The following is a 20,569-nucleotide window of genomic DNA, read 5'->3' as shown; positions in this document are numbered from 1 at the left end:
TTATTTATATTCTAGAGCTTTCAGATGTGCTGTAAAGTTGCTACTATGAGTTCTCACTGCTTTCTTTGTGTCCCATAAGTTTAGGTATGTTGTGTATTCATTTTCATTCAGTTCTAGAAAGGCTTTAATTTCTTTTTTTTTCTGTGTTGACCCATTTTTCAGTAAAGAACTGTTCAGTTTCCATGAGTTTTAAGTTTTCTGTTCTTTCTATTGTTGTTGATATCCAGCTTTAATCCATGGTGGTCTGAAAGTATGCAGGGTTGTATCTGGCTTTTTTTTTAATCTGTTTTACTCTTTGGGGGCCCACCACCCAGCTGCTAAATAAATACATAGAGGCTTATTCTTACTTATGAATGCCCAGCCTTAGCTTGGCTTATTTCTAGCCAGCTTTTCTAACTTAAATTATCCCATTTCTCTATAACTACTTTTTGCCTCTGGGCTGTTTACTTTTGTTTATTCTATATATTTCTCTTTCCTTCTTACTCTGAGACTGGCTGTGTGGCTCTGTGGCTGGATTCTGGTGTCCTCCTCTCCTCCCTTTCTTGCTCCTTACCCTTCCTGTTCTTCTCTCAAGCCTAGAGTTCTCTTATTTATTCTCTCTGCCTAGCAACTCTATCTATCCCGCTCCTCTGCCCAGCTATTGGCTGTTCAGTTCTTTATTAGACCAATTGGCTTTCTAGGACAGGTAAAGTAACACAGTTTTACAGAGTTAAACAAATGGGACATAAGAAAGTGCAACACATCTTTGCACTATTAAACAAATATTCCAAGTCATAAATGAATGTAACACATCTTTAATATAGCACAACACAGGGATTTGTTTCAATTTTCTTACATCTATTGAAACTTGCTTTGTATTCAAGTATGGTGTCAGTTTTGGAGAAAGTTCCATGAGGTTTTGAGAAGAAAGTATATTCTTTCATGTTTAAGTAGAATGTTCTATAAATATCTGTTAGGTTCATTTGGTTTATAATGTCAGTTAACTCCAGCATCTCTCTGTGTTGTTTTCGTCTGAGTGACTTGTCTAGTGGTACAAATGGGGTATTGATGTATCCCACTATCAGTGTGTGAGAGTCAAATATGATTTAAGGTGTAGTAGTATTTCTTTGACAAAAGTGGGTACTCTCATATTTGGGACATAGATATTAAGAATTGAAATGTCATCTTGGTGGATTTTTCCTTTAATTATATGAAGTGTTCTTCACTATCTCTTGATTAATTTTGTTTTGAAGTCTATTCTGTTTTATTAGATAAAATGGCAACACCAGCTCGATTCTTAGGTCCATTTATTTGGAATTTATTTGGAAAAATCCAACACTTTACCCTGAAGAAATGTCTATCTAGATGTTGGGGTGTGTTTCTTGTATACAACAGAAAGATGGATCCTGTTATCAAATTCATTCTGTTAGTCTCTTTTTTTTACACGAAGACCGAAGTTTACCCTCCCTCCTCCTCTCCCCCAGTCCCCCACCTCACCTAACACCCCTTCTGTTGTAAAAGGAGCAGCGGGCTGCATACCACCACCTGGCTAGCTTAACCCCTGGAATAACCACACACAAATTGTATTAATTTAAACACTGCCTGGCCCATTAGTTCTAGCCTCTTACTGGCTAACTCTCACATCTTGATTCAACCCATTTCTAATAATCTGTATGTCACCAGGAGCTCGTGGCTTACCGGGAAAGATTCAGCATGTCTGATCTGGCAGCTCCATGGCAGGCTGCTCTCTGACTCTGCCTCCTTTCTCCCAGCATTCTGTTCTGTCTACTCCTCCTATCTAAGCTGTCGTCCTATCAAAAGGCCAAGGCAGTCTCTTTATTTAACCAATGAAAGCAACACATAGAAAGAAGACCCTCCTACACCACCCTTCTGCTCCCCCCCCCATCTACTCCTCTGCTTCTATTCAGAAAAGGATCCATGGATATTGTCAAAGCATGGCATATACAGTTCTAAGACTAGGCACTTTCCTTCATATTAAGACTGGACAGGCAATGCAGTATGAGAAGAATGATCCCAAATGACATGAAAAAAGTCAAAAGCATCCCTTGTTCCCTCTGTTAGGAGTTACACAAGAAGACCCAGCCACAAAACCATCACATACGTTCAGAGGGCCTAAGTCAGTCCCATGCAGACTCTCTGGTTGTTGGTTCAGTCTCTGCGAACTCCTATCAGCCCAGGTTAGTTGATCCTGTGAGTTTTCTTGTGACATCCTTGACCCTTCTGGCTCCTACAATCCTTCTTTCCTCTCTTCAACAGGATTCCCTGAGCTCAGCCTAATGTTTGACTGTGGGTCTCTGCAACTGTTTCCACCAGTTGCTGAATGAAGCCTCTCTGATGATTGTTGGGTTAGGCACCAATCTATGAGTATAGCAGAATATCATTAGGCATCATGACATTGAATTTTTTTTTCTCCAGTTGTGTTGGTTCTAGTCTAGGTCTCTGGACCATTTAGCCTCTGGATCCTGGTGTTTCATGCAGTGTTGTGGGTAAGCTCACTCTTGTGACATGTGTCTCAGGCTGGACCAGTCATTGCTTGGCCACTCCCACAATCTCTGTGCCACCTGTACCCCAGCATATCTCACAGGCAGGACAGACTGTAGGTCAAAGGTTATGTGCTGGGTTGGTGTCCCAGTCCCTCCACTGGAAGTCTTGCCTGGTCATAGGAGATGGTCAGTTAAGGCTATGCATCTGCTATTGCTAGGAGTCTTAGCTGGGGTCATCCTTGTAGAATCCTTGAAATTTTCCTTGCTGGTATCTAATCACCAAATGCCCCACTTTTCAGTACCTCTGCACCCCACCTGATCTCCCAGCTAACCCCAGTCCACCAGTGAAATCTCGTCCATTTCCCCTTCCCAGGGAGATCCATGCTCCCCCCCCCCCCAGGCCTCCTTGTTACTTAACCTCTCTGGGTCTGTGGAATGTAGCATGATTATTCTTTATTTACAGCTAATAACCACTTTTTTTTTTAGTTTTTTGACAGAGAATTTCTCTGTGAAGCCTTGGAGCCTGTCCTGGCATTTGCTCTGTGGATCAGGCTGGCCTTGAACTCATAATATCCACTTATGAATGAGTATATACCATGTTTGTTTTTCTGGGTCTGGGTTACCTCACTCAGGATGAATTTTTTTCTAGCGAATTTCATAAAGTCGTTGCTTTTAACAGGTTAGGAAAATTTTTCTCTATGAATAATTGAAAATATTTTCTGGCTTTTTGAGCTGGGATTCTTCTTCCTCTATTCCTATTCTTCTTAAGTTTGGTCTTTTCATTGTGTCCCAGATTTCCTGAATGTTTTGTGTCAGGAATTTTTTAGATTTAACATTTTCTTTGACCAATGTATCCATTTCTTCTACTGTATTTTCAATGCCTGAGATTCTTTGTTCCATCTCTTGTATTCTGTTGGCTTGCCTTTTTAGTTTCTGTTCGAATTCCCAAGTTTTTCATTTCCAGAATTCCCTTGGTTTGTGATTTCTTTATCGCTTCTATTTTCATTTTCAGGGCTTTAACAGTTTTATTCATTTCTTTTAACTGTTTGTTATCTCTTGGCTTTCTTTAAGTGATTTATTCCTTCCCTCCAGTTGTTTGTTTATGTTTTCTCAGATTTCTTTAAGGGGTTTATTAGTTTCATGTTTAAGGATCTCTATCATCTTCACAAAGTTGGGTTTAATGTCTTTTTCCTATGCTTCAGCTGTGTTGGAATATCCAGGGGCTGCTGTGGTAGGATAGCTAAACTCTCATGGTAACATATTGCCCTGAGCGATACTGATTGTGTTCTTATACTGGCATCTAGTTATCTAGATGATTATAGACCTAGCTGCTGATATCTGGAATGGTCTTTATTGGGTGGGTGTTTTGTTACTTGGTTTCTGTTTCTTTTCTGGATTTTCAGAGTGGGTTGACTGTGTGTTTTACTGACCTGTTTGGCTGGTGTGTTCAAAAGGAATGCTTACTGGTGCTGGAAGGTGGGGGATGGGGAGGTCAGGGAGAGATGATTTGTTGTAGTGCTGGGGCAACCCTGACAATTGGCTCTTAAGTAACAGAGTGGGTGGAGAAGGTCCACTGGCAGCCTACCTGGTAGTCTGGCAGGTGTGGCTTGTGTTTGAGCAGGTGGTGTGGTTGAGTTATGGACTGGGATACAGCGACAACGTGGGGGAGGTGAGGCCAAGGGGGTGGTCTGTGGGATCCACAGGAGGTGTGGAGTGGGGAGGGGAGCCTGCTGCTGGTGCTCTGTTGCAGTGCTAGGGGCAACCCTGAGAATTGGGTCTGGGGGGAACAGAGAGAATGGAGAATATTTATGGGCAGCCTACCTGGTCTTTTTGTCCTACGATGTCTTTTAAGTTTTTTTTTCTTTTAATTATGGGTATGTCTGTGCCCGGATATGTGCACATGTATTCAGGTGCTCCAGGCATCAGACATGGGTACTGGAAATCAGACTTAGTTCCTCTGCAAGAGCAATACATGCTCTTAACCACTAAACCATCATCTTTTTGGTCCCTAAAAGTGCCATAGTCTTTTAAAATTTCAGCATTTTAAAATCCAAGTTAGCCATCTACTCTCGGTCTACACTATGGTTCGGGAGACCTTAGCAGCCAGACCTTGTTCCTCTCACAGTCTCCAGTTTTTAGTCCTTGCAACTCCACCCCTATGTTCTGAGGCACATCTGGTCCAGGGCTCTACCCTGAAGAAGGTGCTGGTTACTCAAACCCCTCATCAATGGCACCTGCTGGGTCATCAGCTTGTATGGTATGAACCTGCTGAGAAGAGATGCTCTGTATAGCTCCTTACATATCTCTCATGCTGCACTCTGAAGGCTTCCACAAAGGCTGCTTCAAACAACCTGGCCATGGGCGTGAGCCTCACCAGTATGTCCGAAATATTAACATGTGCTGGCAAAGAAGACATCATTATATTAAGGACTGAGGATAATGCTGACGCCTTAGGGCTAGTATTTGAAGCACCAAATCAAGAGAAAGTTTCAGCTCATGACATGAAGTTAATGGGCTTAGATGTTAAACAACTTGGTATCCCAGAACAGGAATACAGCTGTGCAATTAAGATGTCTTCTGGTGAATTTGCAATTAGATGCCTAGCCCTTAGCCATACTGGAGATTTTGTTGTTGTATCCTCTGCAAAGGGCAGGGTGAAGTTTTCTGCAAGTGGAGCGCTTAGAAATGGAAACATTAAGTTGTCACAAACAAGTAATGCTGATAAAGAGGAGGATACTGTAACCATAGAGATAAATGAGCCAGTTCAGCTAACTTTTCACTGAAGTACCTGAACTGTTTTACAAAATCCACTCCTCCATCTCCTACATTAACACTCAGTGTGTCTGCAGAGGGACCCCTTGTTGTAGGGTATAATATTGCTGACGTGGGACACTTATATTATTATTTGGCTTTCAAGATAGAAGATGAAGAAGGATCTTAGGTATTGCTAGAATCTGAGAAAACCAAACCTTTGAGAACTACTTCTGAGATGCCAGTATGTGCTGAAGTCTTTTCTATCACCAAGTCTGTTCCTGAGTACATATAAAGATATCTTCTGTAAATAACATATTTTTTCTCTCCATTCTGAGGCATGATTAATAAAACCTCAGGGTCAGAAATTTGGGTTCATCCTGAAGATCTGGGAAGCAAAACAGCCAGCCACTGGCTCCTACCTCAGTCTGAAATGGCGATCCTGCCTTCCACAATCTCAGAATAAGACTATGTCTGAGAGCAGGCTCCTTGCACCCCCCCCCCTTCCGTCTTGTATTCATCTCTAGGGCTGGGATTAAAGGCATGCACCACCCGATTTCTATGGCAACCAGTGTGGCTACTGGGATTAAAGGTGTGTGTTACCATAACCTGGTCTGTAAGGCTGACCAGTGGGACTGTTTTACTCTCAGATCTTCAGGCAGGTTTTATTAAAATAGAATTGAAATGCCTCTACACCATTCTCCACAATTTGTTTAAAGAATAAACTTGAGAGTAAGAACTGGTTTTGTTAACATAAATATTTCTACCTTAGAAATACTGACAATATTTCAATCAAAAGGGTTTTGATGCCAAACGCACGTTTTTTTTATTTTACATACCAACCACAGTCCCCCACTTCCCTCCTCCTGCTCTCTCCACCCCCCAACCCATCCCCCATCCACCCCCGGAACCACAGCTTCTGTGTACAGACCGAGAGGACACAGTCACAGGCTTCACCTCAGTGATGCCGGCCTCTGAATCACAGTTCATGTCTCAGCCTCAGCTAATCTTTGTCCCAGGAAAGCAGAAGTTTCGTTTTAGTGATTCTGGTCACTTGTTCGTCACAGCTGATTCTTTTCTACAGCTGACCAAAAGTCACATATTTATCCTCAAAATACCACACAAATGGCCTCTTCCCTCTGAAACTTCACAAGTTGGGCCTCTATCATTGGCAACACTCTCAGAATTCGTATCTCCCAAGCTCCCACAACAACCCATTAAGTCCTGAACACTCAATGGTTTTTCCAGCCCAAAGTTTCAATCTCTTTCCACAATTTTCTCCAAGACAACATGTTCAGGTCAGTCACAGAACTCCCTTAGATCCGGGTATCAGTTTCTGTCTTAAGTTTGTTTATCCTGTTATAAACACCATGATCAAAATCAATTTGGAAAGGAAAGAGTTAATTTTATCTCACAGCTTACAGATCATCATGAGAAGCCAGGACAAGAACTAAATGCAGGAATCTAAAGGCAGGAAGTAAAGCAGAGACCATGGAAGAGAACTGCTTACTGGCTTGTTCCTCATGATTGCTCAGACTGCTTTCTTATACCACCTAGGACCATATACCAAAGGGTGACACCATTTTCATTGGTCTGGGCTCTCTAATACAGATTGTTGTTCAAGAAAGTACCCTCCATGGGATGAAGAATTGGCTCAGCTATTAAGAGAATTACTGCTCCTATAGAAGACTTGGGTTCAGTTTCCAGCACCTACATGGTATTTTAGACATACTAAAAACTACTCAATTATACGTTTATGTAGGTAAATCATACAGCATATGGATTGTGTATCAATGAAACTACTATAAAAAATAGAATGAAGTATCTGATACACACAGAAAAGTTTCTGTTGGTGTAATCAAACACTCTGACCAAAAGCAACATAGGGGAGGAAAGTGTTTAATTTCACTTTATACTTCCAAGTCACAGTCCATCGTGAAGGAAGTCAGGGCAGGATATCAAGTCAGAAGTCTGAAGGCAGAAACCATCGACTGCTTGCTGGTTTCTCAGGCTCACATTCAGATAGCTTCTGTGGTGGTTTGAATAAGAATGGCCCCCAGACCAGGATCTAGCTCTAATTCATGAGCTGACTTTGTGGAGCCCATTCTCTATGGAGAGAGACCTTGCTCAGCCTAGGCACAGAGAGGAGGGGCTTGGTCTTGCCTGATTTAGTTGACTTCCCAGGGGAGGCCTTACCTCTCTGAGGAGCAGATGAGGATTAGGTAAGGGAGAGGGGAAAGGAGGAGGAAAGTGGAAACTGGAATTGGTACATAAAATAAATAAATAGATAAATAAAGAAAAAAAGAAAAAAAATGGTCCCCATAGACTCATATGGGTGAATGTTTGTCCACAGGGAGTGGCACTATTAAGAGGTGTGACCTTGTTGGAGTAGGTGTGGCCTCATTGTGGAGGCAGGCTTTGAGCTCTTATAAGCTCAAATCTGGCCTGTGTGACTTTTCACTTCCTGTTGTCTGTGGATCAAAATGTAGAGCTCTCAGCTCCTTCTCCAGCACCATATCTGTCTGCATGCTGCCATGCTTCTTGCCATGACAATAGTGGACTAAACCTCCTAAACTATAAGCCAGTCCCAATTAAATGTTTTCCTTTATATGAGTTGTAGTGGTCATGGTGTCATCACAGAAATAGAAACCCTAACTGAGATGGCTTCCTTACATAATCCAAGATCACCTGTCCAAGGAATTGTATCATTCATATTGGCTTGGGCCCTTCTACAGCAATTAACAATCAGGTAATCCCATATAGACATGGCCACATGGTTCCTGCCTTACTCTTTGTTTCTTGGTCTGCGATGATGTGAACGTTTCCCATCCGCTCTGACACTGTGAAGTCTTCTACCATACATTCCCTCCATAGACAGAAAACCCTTTGAAACCATGTCTTACTTTTATAGAGACAATAAAACACTATGATCAAAGTAACATAGAGAAAAAAGAGATTGTTGGGGGCTTACAGTTTCATAAAGTGAGTCCATGACCATCATAGTAGGGAGCCTGGCATCAGGCAGACAGACATCATGTTGGAACAGTAGCTTGTAGACAAAACATTTCTGTCTTGTCTGGTCCTGTAGCCATTCACTCCCAAAGAAACACAGAAGCTTATATGAACTATAAACTGGTTGACCTATTTGCTCAGGCTTATTATTAACTAGCTCTTATAACTTAAATTAACCCATAATTCTTGTCTCTGTTTAGCCTTGTGGGTAGCTGAGAGCTTACATCTTATTCACAAGCAGGAAGCAGGACAAGCTAACTAGAAATGGTGTGGGATCTTGGTTTTTGTTTTGTTGTTGTTTTTGTTTTGTTTTGTTGTTGTTGTTGTTGTTTTATTGAAACAGACTTTTTCTGTGTGGCCCTGGATGTCCTGGAACTAGCTCTGCACACTAGGCTCACCTCAAACTCACAGAAATCTGCCTGCCTCTGCCTCCTGAGTGAATGCTGGGCTTAAAGGAGTGTGCCATCACCACCCAGCTGGTGTGGGCTTTTTGAAACCTCGATGCTCACCCCCAGTGGCACACCTCTAACAAGGCCATACCTTCTAATCCTTACCAAATAGTTTCAACAACTGGGGACCAAGTATTCAAATATATGAGCCTATAGGTGCCATTCTCATTAAAACCACCACAATGCCCAAAGGTATACTAAGACCAGAGGGTAGAATGTTGGGACAAACTTGAATTCTGGACTACCTCTGATCTTTTGGAGCTACCAGGCAAAGAGATGTAGAATCCAAATAATGGTTCCAAAGTTAAATTTGGAAACTTACTGTCCCTTTGTGCTGAGTTCTTGGGGTCCTCAGGAGCTTCAGGCTGCAGATTTGGAACATAAGAAGAATCGACGAGGAGTGGTTCCATTTTTAGTGCTTAGAAACCTTCCCTTTCTCTGCACATTTTCCCGATCCCGAGAACAGCGCAGAGATGGCGAGAACAAGTGCAGACCAGAGCGGACATCAACACCTCTGCGACAACCAAAACCTCAACACTCGCAGTCTTTTCCTGAATTTTGTCCTGCCCTTCTCCCAGGAAGAAGTCATGTTCCTAAAGGTACTGTGCAGAAGAAAGACATGACGACGTGAGTAGAAGTGTGGGAGTTTCATGGCCTTTCCTCAGAAGTCACCCCACATGAGGAAAAGTAACCTCGGTTACCATGGGGGGGCAGCAGAGGCCAATTTACAGAACCTTAAGCCTAGACTAAGAACTCCTGGGTTACCCTGTTTGGGTGCTCCAATTCATGTCTGGGATCAACCCCATTCCACACATTCCTGCTGGCCAACATGGACCTGACCTGGCGGGTAGAGGACTGATCCAAAACGCAGTCAGAGAAGTCCAAGAATAGGAAGGTTCCAGGACAGTAGGACAGTCTTTGGGACTCAAAAAGTTGCAATAGAGAAATGTCTGGTAAGAAAGGAAACCGTTATTTGCATACAATTCAGTTCCACTCTCACTGTATCTGTGCTTAGGAATTCTTTCCCAGCTGACTCAGTCCTACATTTTAGTTCCCTCCTTTTGATATTCTAAACTCAACTCTCCTAGCCTAAAACTGCTCCGAAGAATTGCCTCAGCTTCAGCCCCAGATCACATTGGCAGCACCTTTTTTTCCATGTTCACCATGCTGGGCCTTTCTGGCATGGAAGATCTACCTTCTTAATTTTACAGCTCATGAATTTAGGGTATTCAGGTTTTGTGAGGATGTAATTTGCTGCTATTAGGAAGCATTCCATCCTTCTCTGATACACCAGAGTGGCAAGTCTGGAAGATGAGGGTAGTTACGTGTGCTAGCTTGTTTAGTTATAAATCCAGAAGACTTGACTCTTTAAATCCTACGAATGAGCTAAAAGCCAAAAGCGCTTCTGAACTAGGAAAGTCAAAAGGAAAGCTAAGATTTCAAAACAGGAAGAAAAAGGCTGCTAACTAATATACTCAAGCCCCAGACATCTGCTCTGGAGGTCACGTAGACAATGCGACTAACTGGTCCAGATAGGAACTTCAATCAGATCAACAAAGGAGGGCTCTGAGATTCTCAGAGAAACGTCCTATGGTTTTTCATATGTGTTTTCTCTTAAATTTCCTGGCCATACGCCAGGTTCAAGCCAATTCCTTGGCTTCCTTACAACAGGCTCAGGTACCCAGTCCCTTCCTTTTCTCCTTAAAGCTGCTGGCAACAGCCCGTCTCTTTGTGTGAAATACACTTCTCCTTTGGGTTAGAGTGGGATAAAACCATTTTAACATACTCCCCACAGCTAACTCGAAAGACAACCTTCAGGTAAAAGGAATCTACTAGCCACCATGAAAGCGAAGAAGAGCAGAGATCACAAAATGAAAAAGAATGCATTTGCTGGGTTTGGTAAACTGTTACACTGGAATAAATATAAAATGACAAAAGGCTCCATCTTCCAGGGACAGGATAGCTGGCATTCGGAATCTATCTCCTAGATGGCCACTGGGAGCTCATTTTGACTTATTTTCTGCCCTTTCCTTATCCTGAAGATGGGAGTCACTTTTTCCCTGATATACAACACATTCCCCTTACCCAGTTACACAGATACAATCCTCCTAACACACACCTAAAGCAAAGCTGTGCCAGCCTCCCTTCTTTGCATAAGGAATCTAGAGCTCTGAGGCTATTTGCACTGGGTGCTGAAAAGAAGCACTCAACCCACAGCTATACATAGAAACCGTCCCCTCTGGGGAGTTTCCTCCCAGCAGAGACTCAGACTTAATAACCTGCCTGGGAATGTGTCTCAAGCAACAGAACAGCACAGAAAGACACCAGGAGGGGAGGAAAATGGAGTGTTTATCCTGTCCTACAAAGAATAGTTTTAGGTGAACTAATATGTACCAAGGGCTCTGTATAGCATACTATAGAGCTATCGAGCTATCATAATGTTTAAGGTGCACACCAACCTTATAAAGCAGATATTTCCTCATTTTATTGAAGGGGAAAATGGCTGTGATCATTGGTACACAGAAGTAACAGGCTGGGTGTTAACCCAGGTTTACCTGACTCCAAAGTGAATGTTGCATCCACTACCCATAATTTGTTACTTCCTGAAGAGGGTGGGAGGTCTGGGACTCTCAGAATCATAAACTAAAGCCTACCAGCCTAGATTTAAAAGGCAAGCTTAAGAAAACAGATAATGGTCCAAATCACAGGAGAAAGACCACAGGCCCTAGGGAGCACAAGAAAGCCACAGGGCCCAAGTGCAGCATGTATCAGGTTATGCCTCCTACCCACCCAGGGGCAATGGAAAAGGAGGCTCTTGGAGGTGCTCTGAATTGAAGCTCTGAGTCCACTTCAGCCAAACTAACCATCATTGGGAACAAATTCCCAGTTCATGAATGGGTCAACCTCCATGGACTCTAGTGCATACGCCCACATCTGCCATCTTAAGACTTACAGACAGCTTTTGTAGTGGCAGGAGGTGGGGGACACAGTGATATTGTATTGGTTTATGGAAGATAGGATTCCTTTTCTGTTCCCTTGGGCCCACCTATCCCCAACTCCATGAGACGGCACCCCCAGATACAATGAAATGGGATTCCTAGGGAGCTTTCTGGCCTGGACAGAGCTATGGGGCCTTTCTTTGCCTAGAGACTGGCTCTGAAGAGGATCTGCACAGCGGTGCTGGTGGGGCCCCATCCACCCGCTGCTAGCGAGGAGGTCCACCTCTGTCTACATGGGTAGTTGTCTTGACCTATGACAAAGTACTATGTGAGACAAGAGACTCGAGAGAGAAGCTCCATGGGGGAAGAGGTCATAGACACTCTTTCAGCTTGGACCCTTTGAATCTCTAGTCTCCTTATAGGGCTCTCGATCTATTTATGACCTTAACACTTTCACTCCCTTGGTAACTGGGACATGGGGACCTCCAGGTCAGAATGAAAAAGATCTTTGGGAGGAAGTCATAGTAGAGAGAACCTGATTCTCTCTTTGTCTCATGGCCCCTGCTGCTCCCCTGCAGAGCCTCAGGTGTGTGTCACTATTTTTTAACACTCTGGCCTGAGAGGGCCACAGAGCCCAACCTGGACTTTTCCTGGGCACAGTGTGGGCAGCAGAAAGCATCAGCACAAAGAACTACCTGAACCACTCTGAGAAGAAAGGACCACAGCAGAGCCAAAAGCAGCCCAGCGTCCACAGACTCATAGCCTCTTCCTCACCCCCACTCAAGCCTGGATTCCCTCCAGAAGGAATACATCTCTTCTGAAGATCATCCTCAGAACTCAGTTACAATCGATACAGTTTATTAGGCCACACCCAGGTGAGAACTAACCCCCACATCGTGCTATTTAGTTTGACAACACTTCGGCTTTACAAGACCTTAACATCCAAATACCAAGAATTACCTATACACAGCTGTCTTAGTTAGGGTTTTTATTGCTGGGAAGAGACACCCAAGTATTAGGCTGGGGTGTTAACCCAGGTCTGCCTGACACACCAACTCTAATAAAGGAAAACATTTAATTTGGAATGGCTGGCTTACAGTTCAGAGGTTTAGTCCATGATTTTCCTGATAAGAAGCATGCAGGAAGACGTGGTACTGGAAAAGGAGCTGAGAGTTCTACACCTGGATCAGCAGGCAGCAGGAAAATAGAGAGAGACATTGAGCCTGGCTTGGGCTTTTGAAATCTCAAAGCCCACCCCTAGTGACACACTTCCTCCAACAAGGCCACACCTGTTCCAGCAAGACCACACTTCTTAATAGTGCCACTCCATGATGACCAAGCACTAAAATCTATAAGTCTGGGGGGGGGGTCATTCTTATTCAAACCACCACAACAGTGCAACAAGAAACTGATTCTTCCACAGATAGCACCTCATTTCTCTCTGCTGTGCAATGTGGGAACTTGCACTCAGCCTTACCTAAAGGCTGGGGATTTAGTTTAGAGGTATACCTGTTCCAGTTATGTGCAAGAGGGTCTGAATCCTCTTTGCAGGAGCTACTGTCTCCCATGCACTCAGTCACTCTGGAGGCAGCCAGAGGAAATGATTATATTCCTACATGTTGCAGCTCATGGTTCGTATTACAACAGTCACGTTAGCAGGTGCATCGGGGTAAAGCCCTACCACATGATGGATCATTTACCTTGATGCATCTCTTCACTAACTCATCCATTCTTTCAATAAACACAGAGCAATACGAGCTAGGCACTGCTCTTTGCAATAGAGAAATGAGGAAAAGCAAAACAAGACATGATTCTTACTCTTACGGAGTTTGGAATATAGTGGGAGAGATCCAAGGAATTATACAAATATGGGTGAAAATACAAATAAATGCTTCGAAGAAAGGAAGAGCATTTGCCATGAGGGAAAGTGTAGTATGTGGAGAAGTGTTGGTCAAGACTTTACATGACTTTGCAGACCACATTAATGATTATTATTATTATTAATACATATTATTGGAGATTTTTGGTACAACATGATAATATTATGAGGTTTAACTTTTGAAAACATTACTCTGGAAGTTATGTTTTTAAAAAGTGGTTGGGGGTAACTGGACAATGTGAGGAGAGTAAGAGACACCAGAGTACCCAGTCCTAAATGGTATGTCTTCAGCAAACCCCTTCCCTCAAAGCTCAGAGATTTGTGTGGAAGAGGAGGCAGAAAGATTGTAAGAGCCAGCGGTGGTGGGTAACTCCAAGGAGAGAACACTTTACAGATACAACAGTCACTCATGGAGACAAGTGCCTGACGTAGAATGTAAGCACATGTAGTCCTCCTCCAAAGTCCATGCTTACTGTAGCTCCATTCAGAAGCGGTGGGCTGTGGCTAGTCTGACATCTCAGTTAACATTTGCCACTTCTTGATTATTTAGTATTAGTCTGATGTATGCAGGGCTTAGGGGTATAGAGGGCTATTTTAAGGTCTACAGCCTAGATTCCAAGTAAAGATCTCACTAGCTTCATAGTCAAAAGCCATAGAAGCGAATGTCTGTGCTTCCTCCTGGTGTTAGTTATGTGACCTCTGACAAATAGCCTATCTGTACCTCAGTTTCTTCATCTGGAAAATGGAGACAATAATAATTCTGACTTTGCAGAATTATTGTCATAGAAAATTAAGGGGCATCACCCATATTTAGCACTACTCACGATAGATAACTTATGGAATCTGTTTAGGTACCCATCAATGCATAATTATCAGTAGAAAAAATACAACACACACACCCCCACATCCACTGGAGTTTTTATTTGGTAAAAGAATAGAATTATGTAATTTTTTCAGAAAAATGGATGGAGCTGAAGATAATCATGGTAAGCAAAATAAGTCAGAATTCAGAAAAATACTATATTTTATCTTATGTACAGAATCTATAGTTTAGAAAGGTGCAAAAGAAGTGAGGATTATTTGGGGGAAACTAAGAGGATGGGGTAGAGGGGAATATAAGGGGACAATGAGGGGCAAATATGATAAAAATATGTTCGTGTATGTGAAAATATGATAATGAAATCTGTTATTTTATATAATTATTATATACTAGTAAGCCATTTCCTTTGGAAAGAAAAGGAAACTTAAGTGACAGTATATACAAATGCATAAAACAGTATTGGGTTATTGGGTTGTGTTATGTTCACTGGAAATGTTTATCCTCCCTCCTGACCTCCCATTTAATCACTTTATACCATTCTGATTGTTAGCATGTCCAAGGCTTTGGACCCTAACCTAAATGAGCACTTCTCAACCTCCTGCCATGCTGTGTTCTTCTTTGAGTCTGTTTACCTCTAGACTGAACGTGCCCAGAGCTATCAACAGTTTTCCATATGGTGTTGCTGCTCTTACACCAGCCTAGTAACTCACTTTTGGACATCTTGCACTTTGTCATTGTACCGCAGCTGAAATGGGCTGTCTAGAATGGTTCACAGTGCTCCAGGTAGGATGTGACAAGTGTAGGGAAGGGCAGGAGCATCACTTCTCTTGTTCTGGTTCTATACTTCTATTAATGCAGCCTAAAAATCTAATTAGCTTTTTTGGCAGCAGCATCACTCTGTTGGCTCACATTGACGTTACAATCAAATCAAGGTCTTTTTCACATATGCTGCTGTTAAACCAGGCAGGTATCTTCTATCCTATGCTAGAGGAACAAACCAGCTGTAATTGCTAGGAGAAAGTCCAGTGCAGCAATCATAGTCACGTATCGACAGAGTTTAGTTACAGACAAAAGATGGTATAGGCAAGCTGTTGATGGCTGGAGGTCATGGAAGATGCTACCAGTTTCCTGTCCATTAAGGATTCTCCTCTTCTTCCTTAGTTACAGAATACCACAATTATTCAGAGCAGCAATGTGCTAAGCAAAAAAACTAAAAAATAAAATACTGTATTTCTCAGCTTCCTTTGTGGTTTAGAATGTTCGTATAATCTAGCTGCAGTCAAAGAGGTGCAGGTGGATGTCACTGGATACAGCACATCATTGCGAATTAAAAAGCAAAGGCTCTGTCAACTGATCTCTGCCTTTAGTCTTCTTCCCATCCAGTGTGCTCCTTTCCTCCTGTCTAGAATACAGACAAGAAACCCAGCGCTGAGGCAGCTATCTTGTGATCCTAAAGCACAATGCAAATGAATGGAAGCCTACGTTAAAAATAGTAGAAATGAAAAGCAGGGATCTTTCTGTTGGGGTGAGTGTTGATAATACACTACACTGTTCAGGTTAGCTACCACTGCATTATCCCCCGGGCTCATCCTCTCAGGTAATGGGACAGTAGGAATGCACCACCACACCTGACAGAAGCCCTGGTGTCAAGAATGCTATTGAACTGCCCCAGTAGCCCTGGACCAAGGAAACTTTGTTAAATGAAGCAAATAAATATTTATCTGTTTAAGCTACAGCTGTAGACTTGTTTATTATTTGTAGCCAAAGACATTCCTAACTGGAACAAAGTAATAACAAACTAAGGATCCAAATGAAGGCAAAGAGGACTCTAGAAATCAAAAAATGGGATATTTGGGCAATACATAGGCAACTGGTCCTGCCAGGAGGCATCTGCAATGGAGTTAAGCTTCAGGTTCAGGGTCAGTACTTCCTCCCTAGATGGCGGGGTAGAAGAGCATGACCAAGACTGAGACTTGCTAGGCGATAAGTATGAAGCTGGATCTTGGGTATAGGATGTGAGACTCAAGGTTGAAGTCAAAAGACATGGGGAGAATAAGGCAGAGAATTGGGAAACTTGGGACCAAACTCGGAACAGCAGTAAAAGGACAAACTGATGCTGTATTCCAGGTTGGGAGTTGAGGCACATTGTGTTTACTTGAAGCCTTTCATGTTTGTATAGGTGTGGGGTGTAGACAGAAAAAAATTCCTCAGATCATGGAAGGAGACGGTGTCCTGCAATGTGATACAGAGTGTGACAAACTTTAACCCACACTGTGCTTTAGCCACCCTGACACTACTTTTGAATTCACCCTCTGTTGCATGCTCGTCTTTCCTGCTTGTGCCCATGATTTTTAAAAGACCTGATCTCTTTAAACCGTTTCCACTTTGTCTTCCTAGTGTAAGTGTTTCACCATGGAAACCTTTCCCTCCTCCCTCTATTCCAAGTCGTCTAGTTTAAGGATGCTCTTCCTGGATAGTGTGTATCCCCTCAGGCAAGACTCTCCTTCAGCCTCTGGTCTCTGCTTGGAGTGCATCTAGACGGCAAGAGCTAGAAAAAAGGGCTGACTGGAGTTTACCGGGTGCAGAGATCAGAGTGCTCCACTCCCGCTTCTCACCTTGGCTTCCTTGCTCCAGCAGAGGCCAATGTTTTCCCCACCCCCATTCCGCCTTCCAGTGTAATCGAAAGTGAGAGAATGAGATCGCCCTCTGACTGCTAGTGTGCTACCACTTCTCCTTTGTGTGTGCCAGGTGCTGTGTGCGGAAGCCATTGTGATATTGTGCTCCTATGATAAATGGACCTCTGTGAGACACTTTTCTCCTTGTGTATACAGGGATAGAGGGAGTCTTGCCTGAGTGACTTCTCACAGAAAGCTCCAGAGGTGCTCAGCGTTAATAGCCTGGGCCAGGCAGGTTGCTCTTTCAATTGGCAAGAGAGGGTGTCAATCACCACGGGCCTGCCAATCAGCTCTAAACTAGGCATCTGTAGCCATTAGCCTTCTCTATGAATCACAACATTGAATCTTCCAAAGACTAAACAGAGAAGAGCTCCCAAAGACCGTTCCTAGGTGGGAAGGAGCAGGTCTGCTGGTGTCACTAATGGAGCTCTTTAGTTTCACCCTCCTTCTCCACATAATTTGTCTCTACTTCTCACATCTAGGCCAGTTCCAGGTCCTTTCCATTAATCTCGTTCATTCTCCTCCCAAGCGCATTTCTTCTCCCACTCCAGCTGATGCTGTCTCTATCCAGTCCTCAATGCCTCTCACTTGGACTCCTAAACAGTCTTCTAACTTGTCTTCTTGCGGCCAGCCTTGCCCCCTCCAAAGCACTCTCCATGCCGCAACCAAATCAATCCTTTGAAAATACAAATCTGGTCAGATATCTCCTCACAAAAATCGTCCAGCCTTTTCTGTGGCTTCAGGTACCCTTGGTTAGGATAAAGTCCAGGATCATCATGATTAGGTTCCTGTAAAATGCTCAGTCTCCATTTTGGCAGTGTTCCCACTTTGCATCTAGCTGCAGCAAGCTACTTTGTAGGTTTCTACCGTGTCTTTCCTAGCTTCGCTTCTACACCCTTATACATGACTTCCCTTCTCCTGCGATATCCTTCATCACCACCTTCTCTACTTTCTCTTTAGTCTAAACCCATTTATCCCTTAGCACCTCAACTAACCTTTCTATCCTAAGATACACATTGTACTCACATCTGTATCACTGTTAGGCAGTATGGCACATGGAATTTAATACCTTCTCTGTAGATGTTTTCCAACTCTCCTGGCTATGGCAAAACTGCCTCTGAGGAAAGCTTTCAGAGCTGACTAGTGCATCTCTCTATGGGAAGGAGACCTCTCGTTGATACCATTCTTTCGTATTTGGCTATAATCCTTTCTTTAATGTCTACTTTCCCAATTCAACGGCAAGTACTCCCATAGCAAGGCTGTGTCTGAACAATTACATCCTATGTAGGTCCATGAAGTGCTCAAATATAATGAATGAATAAGTCTTGTGAACGTCTGACGGTTTTTTCCTTTTGCCATATCTTGCTTTACTTTGCCTCTAAAGTCTAAACTACCACATTCACCACATACATTGCTGCTTTCTACTGCTGAAAATTTTTTCCTTCTCGTTTCTTTCATCTGGGATGTCATTCTCACTCACCCACCCAACTTCACCAGTTCTTTAGGGACCAGTTCCTCTTCCAACACTGACTCAGAAAATTTCCAAGCATGCTTTGCAGTTTTCCTCTGAGTAGTGCCAACAGTTCCCACCCATCTCATTTAGCCCTTAGCATCCCCTCCCGTTGCCAAAATGAGGACAAAGCATGGCCAGTTTTAGAAGTATTACTTGAACCCAACTCTATCCATAAATTCTCCTAGCCAATACGTAAATCTCACTTCCTTACTTCGAAGACTGTCACTTCCTTTAGGGCTGGTCTGTGTCTTCTAGTCCTTCATCTTTCTATAACCTTCCTGGAACTGTAGAGCGTCGTTCTAGGGACACACTCCCTGGGTTTCTGTCTGCGATGCACTGGTTGTCTTGGGCGGTTTAAGGACACTAACCTTCAGCTTCTTTGTACGCAAATGAAGGAACGCTAACATTCATCTCATAAGTAAGCTTAGAAGAATAAAGCAAGTTAAAGTGCCAAGTGCAGTATCTAGCAAGTTGAACGCTGCTCAATAAAGACTCTTTTCTCCATTGTTATGATTAGTGACGAATCTCTGCTGCAGTGATCCCTTAAAAACTACAAGGAGAGAGTTACAGAGGAAAGGGAATGAAGAAAGGACGTAGACCACTGGAGACCTGAGATTTCTGTGAAGTCCAAACAAGGTTAGTAGCGCGGCAGGACATTTGTATGTCCGAGTTCCTAGAGCCATGTGACTCTATGAGCCCCAAGCACATGGTTCCACCCGGCGCAGCTTCTCTAACTCTGGCGCTCAGCTATTCTCAGCAGCCTGTAGGGGGAGCCAGGAAGCTAGAACAGGATTTTGGGGGAGGCTGCTTGAAATCTTCCTAAGGGCAAAAAAACGACACCCCACCACTACTACCGGTCTTAGTGCACTGCCTTGCCTCCTTCTGGACACACTTCTAGCTCAGTACTATTCAGCAGCTAAACTGGGAGCTGTCCTTCAGCACCAGGGCAGCCTTGGCCTCAGGCAGGACGGTGAGGGCGTCAGTGGAGTTAGGGAGTCCTGACCGGTCCGCTCTGCAACCGGCTCCAGTGTCCCCTAGTCAAGAGGACGAGGGCAACGCTACCCAGAGAGGTAGCAAGAACCTAAGGAGATGCCTCCTGCTTCTTAGAATCACCCTCAGAAGTCCCCTAGCCCTCGGGGGGGAGCGAGGGGCGGTCCTGGGGAGGGAGGCGGGCGCCGGCTTGGTGGGGGGAAGGGGAGCGCCAGGCCTGGGACTCAGCGTGTGGCGTGTGCACGCGGGGAGCGGTCGGATGAACGGAGGCGCTGAAGTGAATGGAGTTGGGGGTGGACTGGAAACATCCCCAAACAGCACAGGCTGCGGCCGGCGGGGGCTGGGGTTGGGGAGGGGGGAGTCCTGAGGCGCAGGCGCAGTCGGGGCCCCAGTCCCGTTCCCTCCTCCTCCCGGTGCCTCTTTCTCCGCCCTGCTCCCCCCCAAACACACTCGCACACGGGCTCTCAAGGTGTTCTCCGCACAGCGGAAGATGGCGACAGACTGAGGGGGCATGGCCAGCGGGAGCCACGGGGCCATGCCTTTGGGCGGCCGCCACAGCGGTGCGAAGCAGAGGCGGAAGCGAGAGGCGCACTAAGTAAAGCCGGGGCGTCCGCGTCCGGGCGTCTGGGGCGCTGCGGGGAGCCAGGTGGCCCGCCCGAGCCGGAACTCCAGGAGCCGCGGGTGCCGAGGCAGGAGCAGAGGCGACCTGGGACCGGCCCCGGCGGACGGCCAGAGCACGAGCAAAGCCCGAAGGGCCGGCCTAGGAGAAGCGCGAGCGAGCGAGAGAGGCAGGGAGCTGCACGGAGCGGGCAGCGGGCAGCGGGCAGACGGGCGGGAGAGGAGCGGCGCGGGCGACGGGAGCGGAGTGGAGCGGAGCGGAGCGCGGCGGGGCCCGCACGGCGGCGCTCAGGGGCGCAGAGCCGCGCTGCTGAGCCGAGACGGCCGGGACGGAGTGCGAGCCGGGGAGGGCACCGGTGGCACGGAGTGAAGTGGCGCGGAGCCCGGGGCAGCCGAGGGGCCCGACACTATGAGTGCGGCGCCGCCGCCACTGCCGCCAC

General features: G+C 44.8%; 1 pseudogene; it reads left to right on the top strand.

The window, feature by feature from the left end:
* Positions 1-4,564: 4,564 nt before the first annotated feature.
* Positions 4,565-5,424, top strand: LOC126487069 (proliferating cell nuclear antigen-like; annotated as a pseudogene).
* Positions 5,425-20,569: the final 15,145 nt, after the last annotated feature.

This window comes from Alexandromys fortis, unplaced genomic scaffold (genome assembly GCF_014885135.2).
Source record: "Alexandromys fortis isolate MF-2015 unplaced genomic scaffold, M_Fortis_MF-2015_v1.1 scaffold_155, whole genome shotgun sequence".
Lineage (NCBI taxonomy): Eukaryota > Metazoa > Chordata > Mammalia > Rodentia > Cricetidae > Alexandromys > Alexandromys fortis.
This window is presented reverse-complemented; position numbering and strand designations above follow the sequence as displayed.